This window comes from Symphalangus syndactylus, chromosome 18 (genome assembly GCF_028878055.3).
Source record: "Symphalangus syndactylus isolate Jambi chromosome 18, NHGRI_mSymSyn1-v2.1_pri, whole genome shotgun sequence".
Taxonomy (NCBI): domain Eukaryota; kingdom Metazoa; phylum Chordata; class Mammalia; order Primates; family Hylobatidae; genus Symphalangus; species Symphalangus syndactylus.
The window spans coordinates 24,012,602-24,033,926 of NC_072440.2; the positions used below are offsets into that span (position 1 = coordinate 24,012,602).

Sequence of the window (21,325 nt, forward strand, 5' to 3'; positions counted from 1 at the left end):
CTGTAACAGATTACCATAAACTTAATGGCTTAAAACAACAGAAATTTATTATGCTACAGTTGTAAAAGTCAGAAATTTGGAATTCATTTCGCTGGGCTGCAATCAAGGCATAGGCAGAGCTGTATTCCTTTAGAAAGCTCTAGGGAAGACTCATTCTCTTGTCCTCTTGTCTTTTCCAACTTCTAGAAGCCACCTGCATTCCTGGACTCACGACCCCTTTTCCACTTCAAAGTCAATGATGTAGCATCTTCACATTTCTTTCTCTGGCCCTCCTGCCATGCTCCTATAAGAATATTTATAATTACATTGGACCACACAGATAATCCACATAATATTCCCATCTTGAAATCTTTAACTTAATCACAACTGCAATGTCCCCCTTTTTTATTTTGACAGGGTCTTGCTCTGTTGCCCAGGCTGGAGTGCAGTGGCGCCATCTCAGCTCACTGCAACCTCCGCCTTCTGGGTTCAAGCAAGTCCCCTGCCTCATCCTCCTAAGTAGCTGGGACTACAGGCACGTCACACCACGCCCGGCTAATTTTTGTATTTGTAGTAGAGCCGGGGTTTCACCATGTTGGCCAGGCTGGTCTCGAACTCCTGACCTCAAGTTATCCACCCGCCTCAGCCTCCCAAAGTGCTGGGATTACGGATGTGAGCCACCATGCCCAGCTCCTTTTTCTGTGTAATATATTCACAGATTGCAGGGATTAGCACATGCACTTCTTTGGGAGGTGGGTTATTATTCTGCCCACCACAATGTTTAACTCTTTGAGAAACTACCAAATTGTTCTCCAAAGTAGCTGTATCATTTTACATCCCCACCAACAGTATATGAGAGGTCCCGTTGCTCCTCATCTTTCCAATATCTGGTATGGTTAGTCTATTTTTTTTGAGACAAGGTCTCCCTCTGTTACCCAGGCTAGAGTGCAATGGCACAATCTCTGCTCACTGCAGCCTTGACCTCCCAAGCTCAAGTGATCTTCCCACCTCAGCATCCCAGGTAGCTGGGACTACAGGCGTGCACCACCGTGCTGGGCTAATTTTGTCTGTTTTTTGTAGAGATGAAGTCTCACTGTGTTGGCCAGGTTCATCTCCAATTCCTGGGCTTAAACAATCCTCCTACCTCAGCCTCCCAAAGTGTTGGGATTTGAGGCATGAGCCACCGTGCCCGACACAACTTTTTATATTGTAGCCATTTTAATAGTGGTATCTTATTTCTGGTTTTATTTTGCATTTTCCCAAAGTAAAGATGCTAAGTATATTTTCATGTGCTTATTTGCTATCTGTATATCTTCTTCGGTGAAGTAGCTGTTTAAATCTTTTGCCCATTTTTAATTAGGTTGTTCAATTTCTTCTCATTGAATTTGAGGGTTCTTTATATACTCTGGATATAAGTCTTTTGTTAGATCTACGCTTTACAAAATTTTCTTCCAGTCTCTAGCTTATTTTTTTCATTCTTCTAACAGCCTTACTTATAATAGCAAAAAACTGGGAATGATCCAAATATTCACCAACAGATGAACAGATAAATTGTGGTATATCCATCTAACAGAATGTTACTCCACAATACAAAGGAATAAGCTATCTATACCCAACAACATGGATTAATCTCAAACTAATTATAATTATAAAAGAAGGTCAGATAAAAATCAATACCTGTTATATGATTCCATTTATATAAAATTCTAGAAAGTATAAACTAATCTAAAATGACAGAAAGCAAATTACTGACAGCATGGGGCTAGCAGGTGGGTGAGGTGAGGTGGGGAGAGGTGGGAAGGAGGAATTTCAAAAGGCTACAGAGAAACTTTTGGGGTGGTGGGAATGTTCATTATCTTGGTCGTGTTGATGGTTTCATGGTTACAAACATAGGGCAAAGCCTATCAAATTGTACACTTTAAATACTGTGTGCCAATTACACTTCAATAAACCTATTATTTAAAAAGAAGACTTAAGAGATTTACTGACTAAATGCAATGCCCAGATCTTATTTTGATCTGGGTTGAAAGAAATTAACAAGCAAAGAACATAAGTCAGGGAAATTTAGACAGTGGATGAATATTAATGATTTTAAGGAATTACTGTTAATTTTAAAATCAGGTCACCTTAAAATGTTTTAGTCCTTATCCCTCAGAGATGTGTATGGAAGTATTCGCTGATAGAGTAATATGAGATCTGAGATTTCCTTTCAAAGAATCTATGCAGGGTGGCTGATAGAGATGAGACAAGATTGGCCAGGTACTGATAATTGTCAGTACTGGGTGATGGGCACCTAGAGGGTCATTACACTATTCTCTCTAACTTTATGTATATCCCCAAACTTCCATCCTATAAAGTTGAAATGTTTAAATTTCTTTACAAAACGTTTGTTGGATGAATGATACAAGAAGGCATATTTTGACTCAATACATGATTGATACTTTCTAAAAACAGCACCTTTCTGAAAGCAGAATAATCTGCCTTAGGATGCAGTCAGTTGGCTGGAGTTTAAAAAAGGAAAGATTCAGATGCCAGAGGACCATTGATGAGGAATGATACAGGCACAGCCGATGATCTATGGCCCATAGGTCAAGTCCAGCCCTCCTCCTGCTAGCTAAGAATGTTTTCTTACATTTTTAAATAGCTGGCAAGAAATTGTTAAGAATATTTTCTGACAGGTAAAAACTATATGAAATTTCATTTCAGGGTTCATAAAGTTTAATTGGAACACAACCACATCCATTCATTTACCAATAGTCTCTGGCTGCTTTCATGTTAGAACAACAGAGTTGAGAAGGCGCCGCAGACACCGTATGACCCACAGAGACTCTGTACTATCTGGCTCATTACTGAAAAAGTCTGCTGATTTCTGATATAGGAGATCACCTTGACCCCTGAAGGTGTTTTCCTAAATAGACTTCACTCCAGAGAAAAAAAGGTGAGTGGAAAAAGGCAGACGTGAATGAATCCAGCTTTCAGCTCTGTCTCTCTCCGTAATAGGGACCCCGAGGATGATGGGAAGATGTTACACTCAATTCATCATGATAAGCACATGGTCATTCCTGGGAACAGAGTGAGTTGAGGGTGGGAAGTTGAGTTTACCCTCTAGTGTCAGGGTTCAGTATTTCCTTGTGGACATCGTTAGAGCCAACAGATATGTTTCAAGAGCAAGGTGCAATTCTTAACCCTCACCTCTGTCTGGACCACCTGTGTGTTTGCTCACTTGTTTATTACCTGTCTCCCCCACTAGAACGTGAACTCCACATGGACATGGACTTGGTCTGTCCTGTTCGCTGCCATCTTGCATGTCTGGAGCAGTGCCTTGCACATAGTAGGTTCTTCATCAATGCAGGCAGGGGGAATAAATTGACTGTGAAGGAAGCCTCAACAAATCAAGAATGAGTGAAAGTCATGGCACTGAATCTCAGAGATTCAAAGTAGTTTTTTTTCTTGCACAAGGAGAACTATCTTTATTCTCAATTGAGGCTTCTTCATACATGTCTAAATACAGCACCTAGAAATAGTGCAATATGAGTATTGAGGGAATTTTGCCTACCTAGATTTCCATAGAAATCAGAAGTTCAGCTCCTGTTCTAGAAGTCAGCCACTGCTTAGAGTTCTGCTGCATAGTATACACACAATTCTCCTCTTCGTGATGAAGAGTAATGTGCCCTGATTTGCTGTGTGACCCTGGCCAGGTGACTCACCCTCTCTGTTCTTCATATCTGTAAAAATGGGGGCACTTCATGGGGTTAATGTGAAGATCAAATGAGATAATATATGTGAGATGACTGAGAACAGTGTCTGTCACCAAAACAATCTGGATTTCTCCCCTGTCCTCAGTGATACAATTCTTCTCCACTTTCAGCATAAAAAAAAAAAAGCTTTGGGCTTATATCAGTTTTATTCACAATAGCTAAAATGTGGAAGCAAACAAAGGGTCCATCAATGGACACATGGATAAACAAAATGTGATCTATCCATACAATGGAATATAAATCAGCCATAAAACGGAATGAAATTATGACACAGGCTACAGCATGTAGAAACTTTGAAAACATTATGCTAAGAGAAAGAAGCCAGATACAAAAGACCACAGATCACATAACTTCATTCATATGAAATATCTAGAATTGGCAAATTCATTGAGACAGAGAAAAGATGGGAGGTTACCAGGGGCCGAGGAGAGGAGAGAATGTGTGGAATGACTGCTTAACTGGTTCAGGGCTCCCGTTTGGGGTGGCAAAAATTTTGAAATTGATGGTGGTGATGAACAGGGTTGCACGACATTGTGAATATGCTTAATGCCATTGAATTGCACATTTTTAAATGGTCGAAATGGCAAATTTTATGTTATATGTGTTTTGCTACAAGAAAAAAAAGGCTTTGGAGACTGAAGTGCTATGGAAGCATAAAACGCTGATTCAAGGAATTAAAGCCAGAATTCCCGCATTGGAATCCTAATTCTGCTAACTTTGTAACTTTGGGCAACCCTTGATCATCCTATGCCTCAGTTTCCTCATCTGAAAAGGGGGAAGGAAACACACTTTTATCTCCCACCTGTTGTAAATATTAAAAGAGTTCATTAATGTAAGCACTTAGAAGCATGCCTGCATATAGTAAGTGCTCAATAAATCCTAGCTAGTAGTAATAAGGCTACTACTGATAAGTGATTCTACCCACACATACTCTTAGAACAGGGTTTCTCAACATCCACATTATTGACATTTGGGGCCAGGTAATTCCCTGTTCTGGGGACTGTCCTGTGCAATGCAGGACATTTAGCAGCATCCCTGGCCTCTACCCATTAGACGCCAGTAGCACACAATTTCTCCACAAAGTCGTGACAATCAAAAATTTCTCCAGACATTGCCAAATCTCCCTTGAAAGGCGAAATTGCCCCTGCTTAAAAACCACTGTCTTGGCCAGGCGCGGTGGCTCACGCTTGTAATCCCAGCACTTTGGGAGGCCGAGGCGGGCGGATCACGAGGTCAGGAGATCGAGACCACGGTGAAACCCCGTCTCTACTAAAAATATAAAAAAATCAGCCGGGCGTGGTGGCGGGCGCCTGTAGTCCCAGCTACTCGGAGAGGCTGAGGCAGGAGAATGGCGTGAACCCGGGAGGCGGAGCTTGCAGTGAGCCGAGATTGCGCCACTGCACTCCAGCCTGGGCGGCAGAGCAGGACTCTGCCTCAAAAAAACAAAAAAAAAAACAAAAACCACTGTCTTATTGACACCATATTGCAAAATGGCAAGGGGCCTTAGCTATTACCTGCTCTCATGACATCCACATTCTTTTGACCATATTCCATGACCTATTACACCTGTAAATGGTGTATGTTACATATTTATCATACATATCATATGTATCAAAAGTTTACAGCATTTAACCTTACTATGTGCACAGCAATGTCTCCTGATATTTTCTTTGCTTTGCTTTGCTTTCTTTCTTTTTTTTTTGAGATGGAGTCTTGCTCTGTTGCCCAGGCTGGAATGTGCAGTGGCGCAATCTCCGCTCACTGCAACCTCCACCTCCTAGATTCAAGTGATTCTCCTGCCTCAGCCTCCTGGGTCGCTGGGATTACAGGTATACGCCATCACACCTGGCTAATTTTTTTGTATTTTTGGTCGACGGGATTTCGCCATTCTGCCCAGGCTGGTCTCTATCTCCTGACTTCAGTAGATCCACCTGCCTTGGCCTCCCAAAGTGCTGGGATTACAGGTATGAGCTACTGTTCCCAGCCTGCATCCTGACAGTTCAATTCCATTGTGTTGCATTCTATTTCTTTTCGAAAAACAAGAATACTACTTATGACCCTTCAAATTGATTTCATGACCCATTTACAGGTCACAACCTACAGGTTGAAAAATACTGATGTGGTCAACTTTATAAAGAAATGTTCAGGCATTTCAGACCAACGCTTAGCCCCCAGCACAGCTCAGCCTGTCCATGAACATTTCAGGCTGACCCTCACCGGCTCTCCAGCTTCCAAAATGGGCCGCCATTCCATGAAGTGCAGGGGAAATGGGGATCCCAAACCTCAAAATGGACATAAGTTTGAAATATTGAAGGGAAAAATTTAATTCCAAGGGATGGAATCAGCCCTGAATTGATTCTATATTAAAAAGCATTCTCCCTCTCCCTCTCATTCTGTTTGTTTTTGTTGTTGGTGGTGGTGGTGGTTTTTTAAAGAGAGGGTCTCACTCTGTCATCTACACTGATGTGCAGCTGCAATCTGCATGATCATAGCTCAACTCCTGGGCTCAAGTGATCCTCCTGCCTCAGCCTCCTGAGTAGCTGGGACTACTGGCATGCATTACCATGTGTGGCTTGACTTTTTATTTTTTTGTAGACATGGAGTCTCCTTACGTTGCCCTGGCTGGTCTCAAACTCCTAGGCTCAAGGGATCCTCCCACCTCAGCCCCCCAAGTAGCTGGGACTGCAGGTGCACCCCACGATGCCTAGTTAGTTTTTAATTTGTAGAGAGAGGGTCTCGCTATGCTGCCCGGACAGATCTTGAACTTCTGGCCTTAAATGATCCTCCTGCCTCAGCATCCCAAAATGCTGGGATTACAGATTACAGGCTACCACACCTGACCCTCATTCTGTTTTTATTCATAGCAAGCTACAGGTTGAAAGGAGCTGTGCCTATTTCCTAGAGGCAGGACCCAGCCCTACCCCCAGGGACCTGCCTTTACTAGCCCCTCAGAAATTTTACACCCAGATACACCACCCAGAGATCAGTCAAATCTGGCCCTGAGTGGGGTTGGGAGTTGTTGGAAGAAGAGATTTTAGATGCAATCAACCAATCCATTCTTTATAATCTACTGTTAAAGAAATAAGAGAGGGCAGCTACAAGGACCTTTTCAAAGAGGAGAAATATTTCCTAGTTTAAAATTGAAAAGGCTGAATCATAAAATCCTTTCAAAAAAAACCACTCTCTGTATAATGCTTTTTTCACCCCAAAAGTTACTCACCTGAGGATAACGGTGAATAATAGCAGCTGACATTTCCTGCGTGCTTGCTACAGGCAAGGCTCTGTGCGAAATCCTTTATACGATTATTTCATCGTCATAATTACTTTAGGAGACAGCTGGTATTGTTACCACGCCCATTTTGTAGGTGGGGGATACTGAAATTCGGAGAGCCTAAATGATCGGCCTTAAATAGCATGGCTCCAGAGTAACAGCACTGAGAGTTAAACCCAATAGCGTTGCCAGACATAGCAAGTAAAAATACAGGATGCCTCTGACATGGAACTTATACTAAAAAATTATTTGTTGTTTCTGTGAAATGCAACTTTAACTGAGCGTATTTTACCTGGCAACCCTAAGCTCAAGTTGTTTGAATCCAGAGTCCTTGTTCTAAGCCAATTGGCTGGTGGTTCTCAATGTGTGGTACCTGGACCATCAGCGTCACCATCACATGAGAAATTACCAGAAACGTAGGTTCTCAAGCTCCATCCTAAACTTACTGAGTCAGAAACTCTGTGGTTGGGGCCCCACAATCTGGGATTTTTTTTTTTTTTTTTAGATGGAATCTCGCTTTGCCTCCCAGGCTGGAGTGCGGTGGAGTGACCTTGGTTCACTGCAACCTCCAGTTCCCGGGTTCAAGAGATTCTCCTACCTCAGCCTCCTAAGTAACTGGGATTATATGTGCCCACCACCACTCTCAGCTAATTTTATTTTTAGTAGATACTGGGTTTCACCATGTTGGCCAGACTGATCTCGAACTCCTGACCTCAAGTGATCCGCCCACCTTGGCCTCCCAAAGTGCTGGAATTACAGGTGTGAGCCACCACGCCCGGCCAATCTGGGTTTTAAGAAACCTCCCAAGTGATTCCAATGCACGCTCAAGTTTGAGCATCACTGCAGAATGTTGCCCTACCCACCACAGTATTCTAAGGGAAGTGGGGATGCAGGCAAGCTTAAAATTGGGCCCCCAAATCTGAGTCTTAAGGTTTTTCCACAACCCCTTATCTCTTTTTTTTATTTTCTCTTTCACTCAGTGAAGTCCTGCATACATCAACCCCCAACTATCTGTAAAACTCCTAACAATATACTTCACTAAAAACGCACTCAAGTGTCTGGCGCTTTCCCATGGACCTTCATTCATTCATTCCCTCATCCATCCATCCATCCATCCATCCATCCATCCATCCATCCATCCATTCATTCCTGCAAACACTCAATCATTCTACACAACTTTATTAAGTGCCTATGATGGTTAATTTTATATGTCAACTTGCTCAGGCTAAGTGGTGTCCAGATAGCTGGTAAAACATTATTTCTGGATGTGTCTGTGACAGTGTCTCTGGAAGAGATTAGCATTTGAATCAGTAGACTGAGAAAGATGATTACTATCACCAATGTGGGTGGGTAGTATCCGATCTGTTGAGAACAAAAAGACAGAGGAAGAGTGAATTTGCTCTCTCTGCTTGAGCTGGGGCATCCATCTTCTCCTGCCCTCGGACATAAGCACCCCTGGTTCTTGGGACTTGAGACTCGGACTGGAACCGCACCACTGGCTTTCCTGGTTCTTCGGCTTGCAGATGTCATATCATGGGACTTCTCATCCCTCATAATCAGGTAAGCCAAGCCTTACAATACGTTTCTTCCTACATTTTTTCTTTTATAAATTCCATTTCTTCTGTTTCTCTGAAGAGGCGCAGCTAATACAGTGCCCACAATGGGGCAGGCACTGTGCTGAGTCCTAAGCACAGTTTACTTTGTATTAAAGTTGCTTATTTAAACGTATCTATCTCCTGCACCAAATTAAGAGCCCCTGAAAGGATGGGGAAGAGGAGTCTTTAATGTCTTGAGCCCCTAGTTCTTAGCCAAAGCAAGCTTAAAATTGGGTCCCCAAGCCAAGGGTCATAAAATGTGTCATAGGATTGAATGGGAAAAAATTGAAAAGAATTCTCATGCCTCTTTCATTTTTAATTCAAAGTCCTTCAGGTCTGAGAATGCTGCCTGTCCTTCCTCTTAACATAAAAATGGTCTCATTAATTCTCCTGGACATGTTTGACAACTGAGTTGTCCCCTGGCCATGATGCTAAGTGGGTTTCTCTGTTTGTGGTTAAGCAGGGAAAAGGGTTATTCAGGTTTCATGCCAAGAGTTCACCAGTTTTTCTTCCTGTCACTCAAAACAACCATCTTCGCTTGCCCACTGAATAAGGATAGAGAATTGGCATAGTGAAGAGATGTAATTGAAGATGGGATTTTTATAGCTACAAGACACACACACACACACAAATGTCGTTAGTCTTACAATTTGCCAAGGGCCAATCACAAGCCTTTGGTCAAGAAATAGATTCTAGGAAATGATGTCAAAATCCCTCTTACAGAGAAAACACATCTGTCTGGACCCAGGGCTGTCAGACAAATTGGCAAAGCAGAGAATGGAAGTTACCACCAACCAGGGTTGGAGCCAGTGCTGTTGTTGAATAGGCAGGAGGGACAGGCATGAGGAGTGAATACACTGTGAAAATGGCCTCTAGCCTGGAGCATTCTTCACACATCCCACTTTGCAGATCTCAGTTTAAATGTCACTCCTCCCAACCAGGTCAGATCCTCACCCTTAGCCCTCACACACTGCCACCATCTGAACAAAGTCTTAGTTGCACCGGGAATTGGTGTAGGTGTCTCCAGTGGAATGTAAGTGCCATTAGGATGGAGAGCTTGTCCTACCTATTTGCTCACTGTTGCCTTCTCTGTCTCTAGTGCAGTGTGTGGCCCAGTAGATGCTCAATAATTATTTGCTGTAACGGACAATGGAATGAATCCCAGCCCCACACCTGCTAGAGGTGCGACCTTGGGCAAATGACTCAATGTCTCTAAGCCTCAGTTTCCTTATCGACACAATAGGGATAAAAACAGTACCCGCTGGGCACGGTGGCTCACGCCTGTAATCCCAGCACTTTGCGAGGCTGAGGCGGGCGGATCACAGGGTCAGGAGATCGAGACCATCCTGGCTAACACGGTGAAACCCTGTCTCTACCAAAAATATAAAAAATTAGCCAGGTGTGGTGGCAGGCGCCTGTAGTCCCAGCTACTGGGGAGGCTGAGGCAGGAGAATGGCTTGAACCTGGGAGGCAGAGCTTGCAGTGAGCCGAGATCATGCCACTGCACTCCAGCCTGGGCCACACAGCGAGACTCCTTCTCAAAAAAGAAACAAACAAACAAACAAAAAACAGTACCTGCCACTTATTAGGGTTTTGGTTTATTAGAATGAGATATGTGTGTAAGATAAACACAGGCCAGGTGCAGTGGCTCACGCCTGTAATCCCAGCACTTTGGGAGGCCAAGGTGGGTGGATCACCTGAGGTCAGGAGTTCGAGACTGGTCTGGCCAATATGGCGAAACCCCATCTCTACTAAAAATATAAAAATTAGCCGGGTGTGGTGGCGTGCACCTGTAGTCCCAGCTACTTGGGAGGCTGGGGCAGGAGAATCGCTTGAACCTGGGAGGCAGAGGTTGCAGTGAGCCAAGATTGTACCACTGCACTCCGGCCTGGGCAATAGAATGAGACTCCATCTCAAAAAACAAAAAAAAATAAATAAATAAACACAGTGGCTTGGCACACAACAGACATTTGATAACGGTCACTTGCTGTGACTATTAGCTGTATCTCTCACCCAGTGGGAAAAAGCAAGGTTATATAAAGGATGGTAGTCGGGGCACGGTGGCTCATGCTTGTAATCCCAGCACTTTGGGAGGCTGAAGTGGTCGGATCATCTGAGGTCAGGAGTTCAAGACCAGCCTGGCCAAAACAGTGAAACACCATCTCTACTAAAAATTAAAAAAAATTTAAAAAAATTAGCCAGGCATGTTGGCACGTGCCTGTAGTTTCAGCTACCTGGGAGGCTGAGGCAGAAGAATCGCTTGAACCCAGGAGGCGGAGGCAGAGGCTGCAGTGAGCTGAAATTGCACCACTACACTCCAGCCTGGAAGACAGAGGGAGACCTTGTCTCTATCAATCAATCAGTCAATCAATGGTTACCAGAGGCTGGGAAGGGTTGTGTGCAGGGGCATGTTTAATGGGTCCCCCCCAAAAAAAAGAATGAATAAAACCTACTCTTTGATAACACAACAGGGTGACTATAGTCAATAATAACTTAATTGTACTTTTAAAAATAACTATAAGAGTATAACTGGATTGTTTGTAACAGGAAGGATCAATGCTTGAGAGGATGGATACCCTACTCTCCATCATGTGATTTTCACACAATGCATGCCTGTATCAAAACATCTTGTATACTCCATAAATATATACACCTATGTACCCACAAAATATAAAAATAATTTTTTTAATCAAAAAATAAGAATAAAAAGAAATTCCACAACAGAAAAAAGCCAGGTTATACAGCAACTAGAACATTGCCTGGGACATAGTGAGTGCTCAATAAATCTGCATTAAATACATGTAGTACCTTTTACATGCCTCCTTCCTGCTAATCCTAATAGTTGATGCTAAGTCATCAATAGTCTTTTCTTGCCACTTCATAGAAGAAGCAGAGGCTCAGGGAGACTGAAACTTGCTCAAATCACCCAGTGATTTGAGAAGCGGCAGATCCAGAATTTAAGCCCATTTGTTTAAGCGTGACACCGGACTGCCAACCCAAGCTCTCTGTCCTCTCTAAGCCTTGGTTTGCTTATCTGAAAAATAAAATAAAATAAACAAACACAATGAGAACCTTAGCCTTGTGGGTCTCAGAGACACCCCACAGAGCAACCATTCCCTGAGAACAGTGGGTGAAATTCTTTCAAATCCATTTGCCTTCAGCACATGCAGTTGGGAGAACTGTTTACATTTTAAGTGCTCATTTTCACGGCATGAAAATGTAGCTGGGCTCCGTGAGGCTTCCTTTCATGCCTTAAGACCAAAGCAAGGCCAATGGGCTGAAAGAAGAGGGAGAAAAGAAAGTCTGATGGACTCTATCCTTATTTTTAGGTGCAGCCATCTCTTGATTGAGACAAACAGTTTCCTGGAGCAGCTTAACATCTCTTGGTGCTTTAATTTCCCACCACCTTGTTCCTGAAGCACGTGACTTTTCCTTCACAGGTGTTAGGTCTGTTCTTTGCACCTGTCAGCAGGCGTGATGCTCTCCTGATTCCCTGAGGTCTCTCTGCTTCATTACTCTTCTTTTCTCTGTTGCATCCCCCAGCCAGTGCAAACTTGAAACATAAATGTTTCCTATCCCAGAATGTAATTAAATCTCTTTAGCCTATATTTTGAAACAACACACATTTGGGGATGTGAGCATGGTAACCAGCTTAATGGGTCCTAGAGTTTGTGCGTCTATTTCTATTTGTGACTGACATTCCCATACCGCTATCAAAATTAGTAGCCATCAGTCAAGCAGAAAGTTATTGTCAGTGAGTGCTAAACAAAACCAACTCCAAGTGGAATTGAGGTTTTTCAATAATGAATTTCTGAGCAATTTAACTAATCGCTATATTCAGCCTAGCTGAGCTTTTTTACCCCCTCATACATAAGCAAACAGAAATCTGGAAAGTTATGAGTCTGGTGCAAGCAAATTAATCTTTAGCTAGAAATTTAACCTGGGAAGAAATCCTATTTCTTTTAAACTATATGCTTGTTTCTATTTCTTTCAACCTGTGTCATGTAGAGTTCTATACCAGGAATTTAGACTGAAGCTGAAGATGAAAAGAAAGCAGTTAAGGAAAAGAAAGAAACCACCTATTTATCCTATTTGGCAATTTCTAAAATTATCACCCTTATTCTACTGTCCTAGAAAGTGCTTTTCTCACATTATACTTCTCACATTGTAATGTACCTGTTGGCCTCTGTCCATTTTACCACGTATATTTGCAGCAGACAAAAAGGTAAGGTTTCCCCTTAGATCAGAGAAAGCTATCATTTGGGGAATGCAGTGATTGAAGTTTGAATATTATAAAATGTTCAACCCAGACTGCACTGGGGCAGGTATTCTCCATGGACAATGACGGGTTTTTGCTTATAATTTTACAAATACATCAGCCCTTTTCCTACGAGATTATAAATAGAAAGAAGTTAAAATGAATTGTCCAATAAGGCTGGGAAAACCAGCAGAAAAATATTCTCAGGATTACATGTAAAAAGGAGTACAATATAACAGAAGAACTGGCCCATGATCAGAATTCAAGACTTAATGTTTCTTAAAATATAAGAGAAGCACATGGACTGGGATATTTCATAGTGCAGAGATTTCAAACATGAACTTTGGCACCAGGCAAACCTGAGCTGAGTCCAGACTCCGCCTTTTATTGGTTTTGCTGGAGCAAATTACTTAACGTTTTTTGGCCCTTAGTTTTCACATCTGGGAAATGGGCATAATCACTGTAACTAACTAATAGGATTATTCAGATAATTTAATGAGATAATGCATGTAAAGTGCTTCACCCAGGACCCAGCCCATACAGTACTCCAACACATGTCACTATTATTATCAATATTAACGTACAGGATAGTTCCACATGTCATTGTTGTCATGATTGTTGTGACTATATTTATTACTCTTAATGATATAGGTTGGTCTCTGGGGTAAGGATTTTGAACCTCATAGCTTTATTAGAATATTGCCAAGACAGTCACTGCAGCAGGGCTATGAGAAAAAGCCTTTTTTTCTTTATTTTTAATATACAGACTCAGCCAAGACAAAAAAGCCTTTTTTTCCCCCACAGAATACTAAACATAATTCTGTGAAATAGATGTGAGATTGTAGAGGACTTTGAAAGGTATTTGTTCAACAGTAATTTTTAAATGACATGTTATCATTACAAAAATAATGCATTTTCCTCATCTACAAAAATTTGAAGAATGCTAAATGGCGTGCTCCACTCAGATCCCCTAAAATCCCTTTATCATTTCTTCACATCTCTTCCTCGACATTGGTAAGCTTTTGCTCCCAATGGCCTGCACCTGTGGCTTTGCCTCGGAGGCCTGCCTTCAGGCTACCGGAGCAGCTGCATTCAGCATGTCTGGGAGTTTACGTCCCTCCCCACTCCCCCCAGGGTGGCCTTTAACCGATTACTGCTGAGTGAAGGAGTTTGAAAGCCCAGCTTCCCTGCCTTGGGTTAGAATAAACCTAAGGTGTAATTTACACTTAGAGTTTCTCTGTGGGATCAGGCTGAAGTTCTCCTCTATGGCAGAGGTCCCCACCTTTTTCGCATCAGGGACCACGTTTGTGGAAGACAATTTTTCCATGGATGGTGGGGACATGGTTTTGGGATGATTCATGTGCATTACATTTATTGTGCACTTTATTTCTATTATTATTACATTGTAATATATAATGAAATAATTGTACAACTCGCCATAATGTAGAATCAGTGGGAGCCCTGAGTTTGTTTGTCCTTCACTAGAAAGTCACATCTGGAGGTGATGGGAGGCAGTGACAGATCATCAGGCATTAGATTCTCATAAGGAGCTCGCAGCCTAGATCCCTCACATGTGCAGTTCACAGTAGGATTTGTGCTCCTATGAGAATCTAATGCTGCCACTGATCCGACGGGAGGTGGAGTTCAAGCAGCAATGTGAGCAACGGGAAGTGGCTGTAAATACAGATGAAGCTTTACTCGTTCACCCGCCACTCATCTCCTGCTGTGCAGCCCAGCTCCTAACAGGCCAAGGACAGGTACTGGTCCCATAGACCAGTTGGCGACCCCTGCTCTATGGGACTTGGCCTAAAATTGCATGCTGGCTTTACTTCCTATCCTTTTCTGTCCTGTTTCTCCCACTCCCTTACCAGTTTCTCCTGGAAGCACTCCCTTAATAAATCTGTTGTGGCCGGGCGTGGTGGCTCACGCCTGTAATCTCAGCATTTTGGGAGGCCGAAGCAGGTGGATCACAAGGTCAGGACATTGAGACCATCCTGGCCAACATGGTGACCCCCCTCTACTAAAAATACAAAAAATTAGCCAGGTATGGTGGTGCGTGCCTGTAATCCCAGGTACTTAGTAGGCTAAGGCAGGAGAATCACTTGAACCCAGGAGGCAGAGGTTGCAGTGAGTTGAGATCGCACCACTGCACTCCAGCCTGGCAACAGAGCAAGACTCTGTCTCAAAAAATAAATAAATTAATTAATTAATAAAAAATAAATGTGTTGCACATGAATCCTTCCCTTAGGACCTGCTTTTGGAAAGCCAGACCTAATATAACTACTATTAGTAACAGCATCTACCCTTCCAGAGTGTGTGTGGGCGTGTGTGTATGTGTGTGTGTGTGTGTGTGTGTGTGTGTGTGTTTGGATATTTTATGATCTCCAAATCTGACAATTGTGAAATTGCATAGTACATATAATGTTGATTTTTTTAAAAATTTAAACACTTATCATCTTTTCATGTCTACAAATAGGCTTCAACATGTGTTTCTAACAGCCACCGGGTATCTCATTGTATGGTTGCACCATAATTTAGCCGGTGCCACTCAAAGTTTTTTGGTTGTTCATTGCTGTGGTAACAATGTGGGTTGAACATTTTTGCCAGAAAATTTATGTGTAAGTCCATTTGTTATTACTCTACCTGAAAACATGATTTCTGGGTCAAACAGTAACCCATAATCCAAGGGTTGTGATTCTTATTCCCAGATGCCCTCCAAAAAGGTTGGACCAATTGATACCCTTGCCAGCACTATCCTTGGTCTCCATCCCTACCCTTCCTCCATTTGTAATATTAAAGATTGGTGGGCATGAGCTCTGAGGAGGTCTGTAGCTTAGATGATGAACTTTGGTCTTCAAAATAGCTCGACCGCTACTTCTTCTTCATTAACCAATCTGAGACTCACCCACACTTTAATTTTCATCTCATGTGAATTAAACCGACTTTTCTTGGAAGAAAAGTTTCTTCCTGATTGCAAAACTTACTGCAAAGCTACAGTAATCAAAACAGTGTAGTACTGGCATAAGGACAGACATCTACACCAAAGGAATACAATAAGGACCCTAGAAATAAACTCTTACATATATGGCCCAGTGATTTTTTAACAGGGGAAAAGGGTCATCTTTTCAGTAAATGGTGCTGGTAAAACTGGATATTCAAATACAAAAAAATTAAGTTGACTCCTTTATATTACTTACAAAATTTAGCTCAAAATGGATCAAAGACCTAAATATAAGAGCTAACACTATAAACCTCTTAGAAGAAAACATATAGGAAAATTTTTATGACACTGGATTTGGCAATAATGTCTGAAATATGATAGCAAAAGCATAGGCAACAAAGAAAAAAGTACATGAATTGGACTTCATCAAATTATAATTTTTTTGGATCAAAGGACATTATCAAAAAGAGTGAAAAGACAACCCACCAAATGAGAGAAAATATTTGCAAATCATATATCTGATAAGAATTAATATTCAGAATATGTAAAGAACTCCTATAATTCAACAACAAAAAAAAAACAAACAGCACAGTTCAAAAATGAACCAAAGACTTGAATAGACATTTCTCCAGAGAAGATACACAAATGGCCAATCAGCTCAACATGATTCATCATTAAGGAAACACAACTCAAAACCACAACGGGGACCAGGCAGGGTGGTTCACACTTGTAATCCCAGCATTTGGGAGGCTGAGGTGGGCGGATCACAAGGTCAAGAGATCAAGACCATCCTGGCCAACATGGTGAAACACTGTCTCTACTAAAAATAAAAAATTAGCCAGGTGTGGTGGTAGGCACCTACGATCCCAGCTACTCAGGAGGCTGAGGCAGGAGAATCACTTGAACCCGGGAGGCAGAGTTTACAGTAAGACAAGATTGCACCACTGCACTCCAGCCTGGCGACAGAGTGAGACTCCTCTCAAAAAAATAATAATAATTTAAAAAAACAAAAAACAAAACAAACCACAATGGGATACCACTTCACACCAATTAGGACGGCCACCAAAGAAAGAAAAGAACATGCCTTGGAATATCATTCATCATAAAAAGGAGTTAAATTCTGATAAATGGGATAAGAAAAATAAACCTGGGACTTGGCCACGGGCCACAGGATCAGTGCCTGCCTCAAGGGATGGGGCTGCGGGGTGTGTAGGAGTCCCGGGCCTGCCATGTTCCACAACACGGGATGGTGAACCAGGAGGCCACAGTCTAGCACCGATGTCTGCAGAGGAGGTGGTTGCTCGCCCTGGTCTTTGGGCTGTCACTCATCTACTTCCTCAGGAGCACCTTCAAGCAGGAGGAGAGGACAGTGAAAGAGAGGAATCTCCTCTAGGTTCAAGACCATGATCAGCCCATTCTGTGTAAAGTGCAGTTTAACTCGGGCAATGGCAGTCACCCCAGTAATCAGTGCCACAACTCCATTTGAGGGGAGCACCACATCATGGATGAACTATGTTTGTGAGAGGAAGGATTTGCTGGTGGATGGCTGCTGCAACATCAACGTCCCTAGCACAAAGCAATACTGCTGCCATGGCTGCTGGCCCAGTGGCTGCTGCAACATCAACATCCCTGGAACAAAGCAATACTGCTGCCATGGCTGCTGGCCCAACTGCTGCTGCAACATCAATGTCCCTAGCACAAAGCAATACTGCTGCCACAGCTGCTGGCCCAATCACTGCTGGCCCAGCGGCTGCTGCAACATCAACATCCCTGGAACAAAGCAATACTGCTGTGATGGCTGCTGGCCCAGGGGCTGCTGTAACATCAAAGTCCCCGGCACAAAGCAATACTGCAGTGATGGCTGCTCGCCCAGGGGCTGCTTCAACATCAACATCCCTGGAACAAAGCAGTACTGCTGCGATGGCTGCTCGCCCAGCGGCTGCTGTAACATCAATGTCTCTGGCACAAAACAATACTGCTGTGATGGCTGCTGGCCCAGCGGCTGCTGCCCAACAAGCAGCTTCTCTTGGAGTGCTTCCCCAGTCGGGCAGCTGTGGAATTCTAGAACCTCTTCATGGCAGTCGAAGAACACTTTGAGTTGTGCCTGGCCACATGCAGGACCTCATCTCAGAGCATGCAACATGAGAACACCTACTAGGACTCCATAGTAAAGTCTTGCTAAGGAGAAAGCCCACTCAAGCTCTTCCCTGCATGACAGGTGCAGGGGACTTGCTCCAGCTTAGGCAAAGAGGACCCACCAAAGAACTTCCCTCCTAAGGCCTGGCTTCAGCACAAGGAAACCTTGGCTTTGACATCTTCTCGTGTCGTCATCTTTGGCTTCACTCACCACCAGGGCTTACCAGATGCAAATCTTCTGCAAAGCAGCGTGGACCCTCTACCTGGTCCCATTTGGGAAAGATGAAACCTCAGGCTGGGCTCAGGGAGTGGCTTTCTTGGACCACTCAACCCTGGGACTACACAAGGACCTGTGACTTGTGTTGTCAGGGGGCCGGTGTCACTTTCAGGTTTCTTTTTTGTTTTGTTTTGTTTTTGAGGCGGAGTCTAGCTCTGTCGCCCAGGCTGGAGTGCAGTGGTGCAATCTGGGCTCACTGCAACCTCTGCCTCCCGGGTTCAACCCATTCTCCTGCCTCAGCCTCCTGAGTAGCTGGGATTACAGGCACCTGCTAATTTTTGTAATTTTAGTAGAGACAGGGTTTCACCTTGTTGGCCAGGCTGGTCTTGAACTCCTGACCTCGTGATCCACCCACCTCGGCCTCCCAGAGTGCTGGGATTAGAGGCATGAGCCACCGCACCTGGCCATGACTTCCAGTTTTGATTATAATTTTGTAAAATTATTTATTGGATTCCTTTGGAGTAGCAGGAAAATTACAATATTTTAGGTTAGAAAATGCCTTGCCATTCTAGTTGAATATGTTCAAGGACATTATTTCTGTTGTTGTTGTTTTGTGTTCTTGAGTTTCCTGAGTTAAATCATCCCGTCACCCAGAAAACATGTTTTGTCTTTTAGGGCGTGGATGTTCCCTAGGCAGTTATTTTTGTTTTTATTTCGACAGTATCAAGAGTATGCCCTGAACACAGCCTCTTAACCATATCCTGGCACCTAAAATTATCTAAAAACTCAGACACTCTTCTATTCTAATCTAACTGCAAGATTTCTAGCAGCTGGCACCCCGTGCCTGCCCTCTGGTTCTTTTCTAGAGGGGATTGAACGTGTTCATATACCCTATGGGAGAACACTGTTTTAGCAGAAACATACTTCTCATCCTGGAGGAATTTGTTCTCATTTCTTTTGCCACTTAAAATTAACTGTGGGCTGCTTAGTGCCAGGTACCATGGGAGCTTCAGAAAGGTCAGAGGCAAACTCCTCCCCTGTTCTGTCAATAGAAACCCAATGTTAAGACAATTTCTAAACAGAGATGCACTTAGCAGCTTGCTATGTAAAAAAAAAAAAAAAAAAGAAAAGAAAAGAAAAAAAAAAAAAAGAAGGCCGGGCATGGTGGCTCATGCCTGTAATCCCAGCACTTTGGGAGGCAGACGCGGGCAGATCACCTGAGGTGAGAAGTTTGAGGCCAGCCTGGCCAGCATGGCAAAACCCCATCTCTACTAAAATACAAAAATTAGCCAGGCGTGGTGGTGCACACCTGTAATCCTAGGTACTTGGGAGGCTGAGGCAGGAGCATTGCTTGAACTTGAGAGGCGGAGAGTTGCAGTGAGCCGAGATCGTGACACTGTACCCCACCCTGGGTGACAAAGCCAGACTCCATCTCAAAAAAGAAAAAAAAAAAAAAGAAATAAAATCCTTTACAGACAAGCAAATGCTGAGCGATTTTGTCACCACCAGGCCTGTCTTACAAGAGCTCCTGAAGGAAGCACTAAACATGGAAAGGAACAACCAGTACGAGCCACTGCAAAAACATACCAAATGGTAAAGACCATTGACACTATGAAGAAACTGAATGAATTAACGGACAAAATAACCAGCTAGCATCATAATGACAGGATCAAATTCACACATAACAATATTAACCTTAAATGTAAACAGGCTAAATGTCCCAATTAAAAGACACAGACTGGCAAATTGGATAAAGAATCAAGACTGATCAGTATGCTATATTCAGGAGACTCATCTCACATGCAAAGACACGCACAGTCTCAAAATAAAGGTTCAAACTAAAGGGATGGAGGAATGTTTACCAAGCAAATGGAAAGCAAAAAAAAAAAAAAGGAGTTGCAATCCTGGTCTCTGATAAAACAGACTTTAAACCAAGAAAGATCAAAAGAGACAAAGAAAGCCATTACCTAATGGTAAAGGGATCAATGCAACAAGAAGAGCTAACTATCCTAAATATATAAGCACCCAATACAGGAGCACCCAGATTCATAAAGCAAGTTCTTTGAGACCTACATTGAGACTTAGACTCCCACACAGTAATAGTGGGAGACTTTAACACTGCACTGCCAATATTAGACAGATCAATAAGACAGAAAATTAACAAAGATACTCAGGTCTTGAACTCAACTCTGGACCAAGCAGACCTAATAGACATCTACAGAACTCCCCACCCAAATCAACAGAACATACATTCTTCTCAGCACCACATCACACTTATTCCACAACTGACCACATAATTGGAAGTAAAACACTCCTCGGCAAATGCAAACAAACAGAAATCATAACAAACTGTCTCTCAGACCACAGTGCAATCAAATTAGAACTCAGGATTAAGAAACTCACTCAAAACTTCACAACCACATGGAAACTGAACAACCTGCCCCTGAATGACTGATGGGTAAATAACAAAATTAAGGCAGAAATAAATAAGTTATTTGAAACCAATGAGAACAAAGATACAATTTACCAGAATCTCTGGGACACAGCTAAAGCAGTGTTTAGAGCGAAATTCATAGCACTAAATGCCCACAAGAGAAAGCAGGAAAGATCTAGAATCAACACCATAACATCACAATTAAAAGAACTAAAGAAGCAAGAGCAAACAAATTCAAAAGCTAGAAGAAGACAAGAAATAACTAAGATCAGAGAAGAACTGAAGGAGATAGAGACACAAAAAAACCCTTCAAAAAATCAATGAACCCAGGAGCTGGATTTTTTTAAAAGATCAACAAAATAGATAGACCGCTAGCCAGATTAATAAAGAAGAAAAGAGAGAAGAATCAAATAGACACAATAAAAAATGATAAAGAGGATATCAACACTGATCCCACAGAAATACAAACTACCATCAGAGAATACTATAAACACCTCCACACAAATAAACTAGAAAATCTAGAAGAAATGGATAAATTCCTGGACACATACACCCTCCCAAGTCTAAACCAAGAAGAAGTCAAATCCCTGAATAGACCAATAACAAGTTCTGAAATTGAGGCAGTAATTAATAACCTACCAACCAAAAAAAGTCCAGGACCTGACGGATTCACAGCTGAATTCTACCAGAGGTACAAAGAGGAGCTGTAACCATTCCTTCTGAAATTATTCCAATC

The 21,325-nt window shown here is 42.6% G+C and overlaps 1 pseudogene; it reads left to right on the forward strand.

Annotated features, from left to right (window-relative positions):
• The first annotated feature begins 17,048 nt into the window (after window positions 1-17,048).
• LOC129468619 (SREBP regulating gene protein-like) lies at window positions 17,049-18,017 on the forward strand (annotated as a pseudogene).
• The last annotated feature ends 3,308 nt before the right edge of the window (window positions 18,018-21,325 follow it).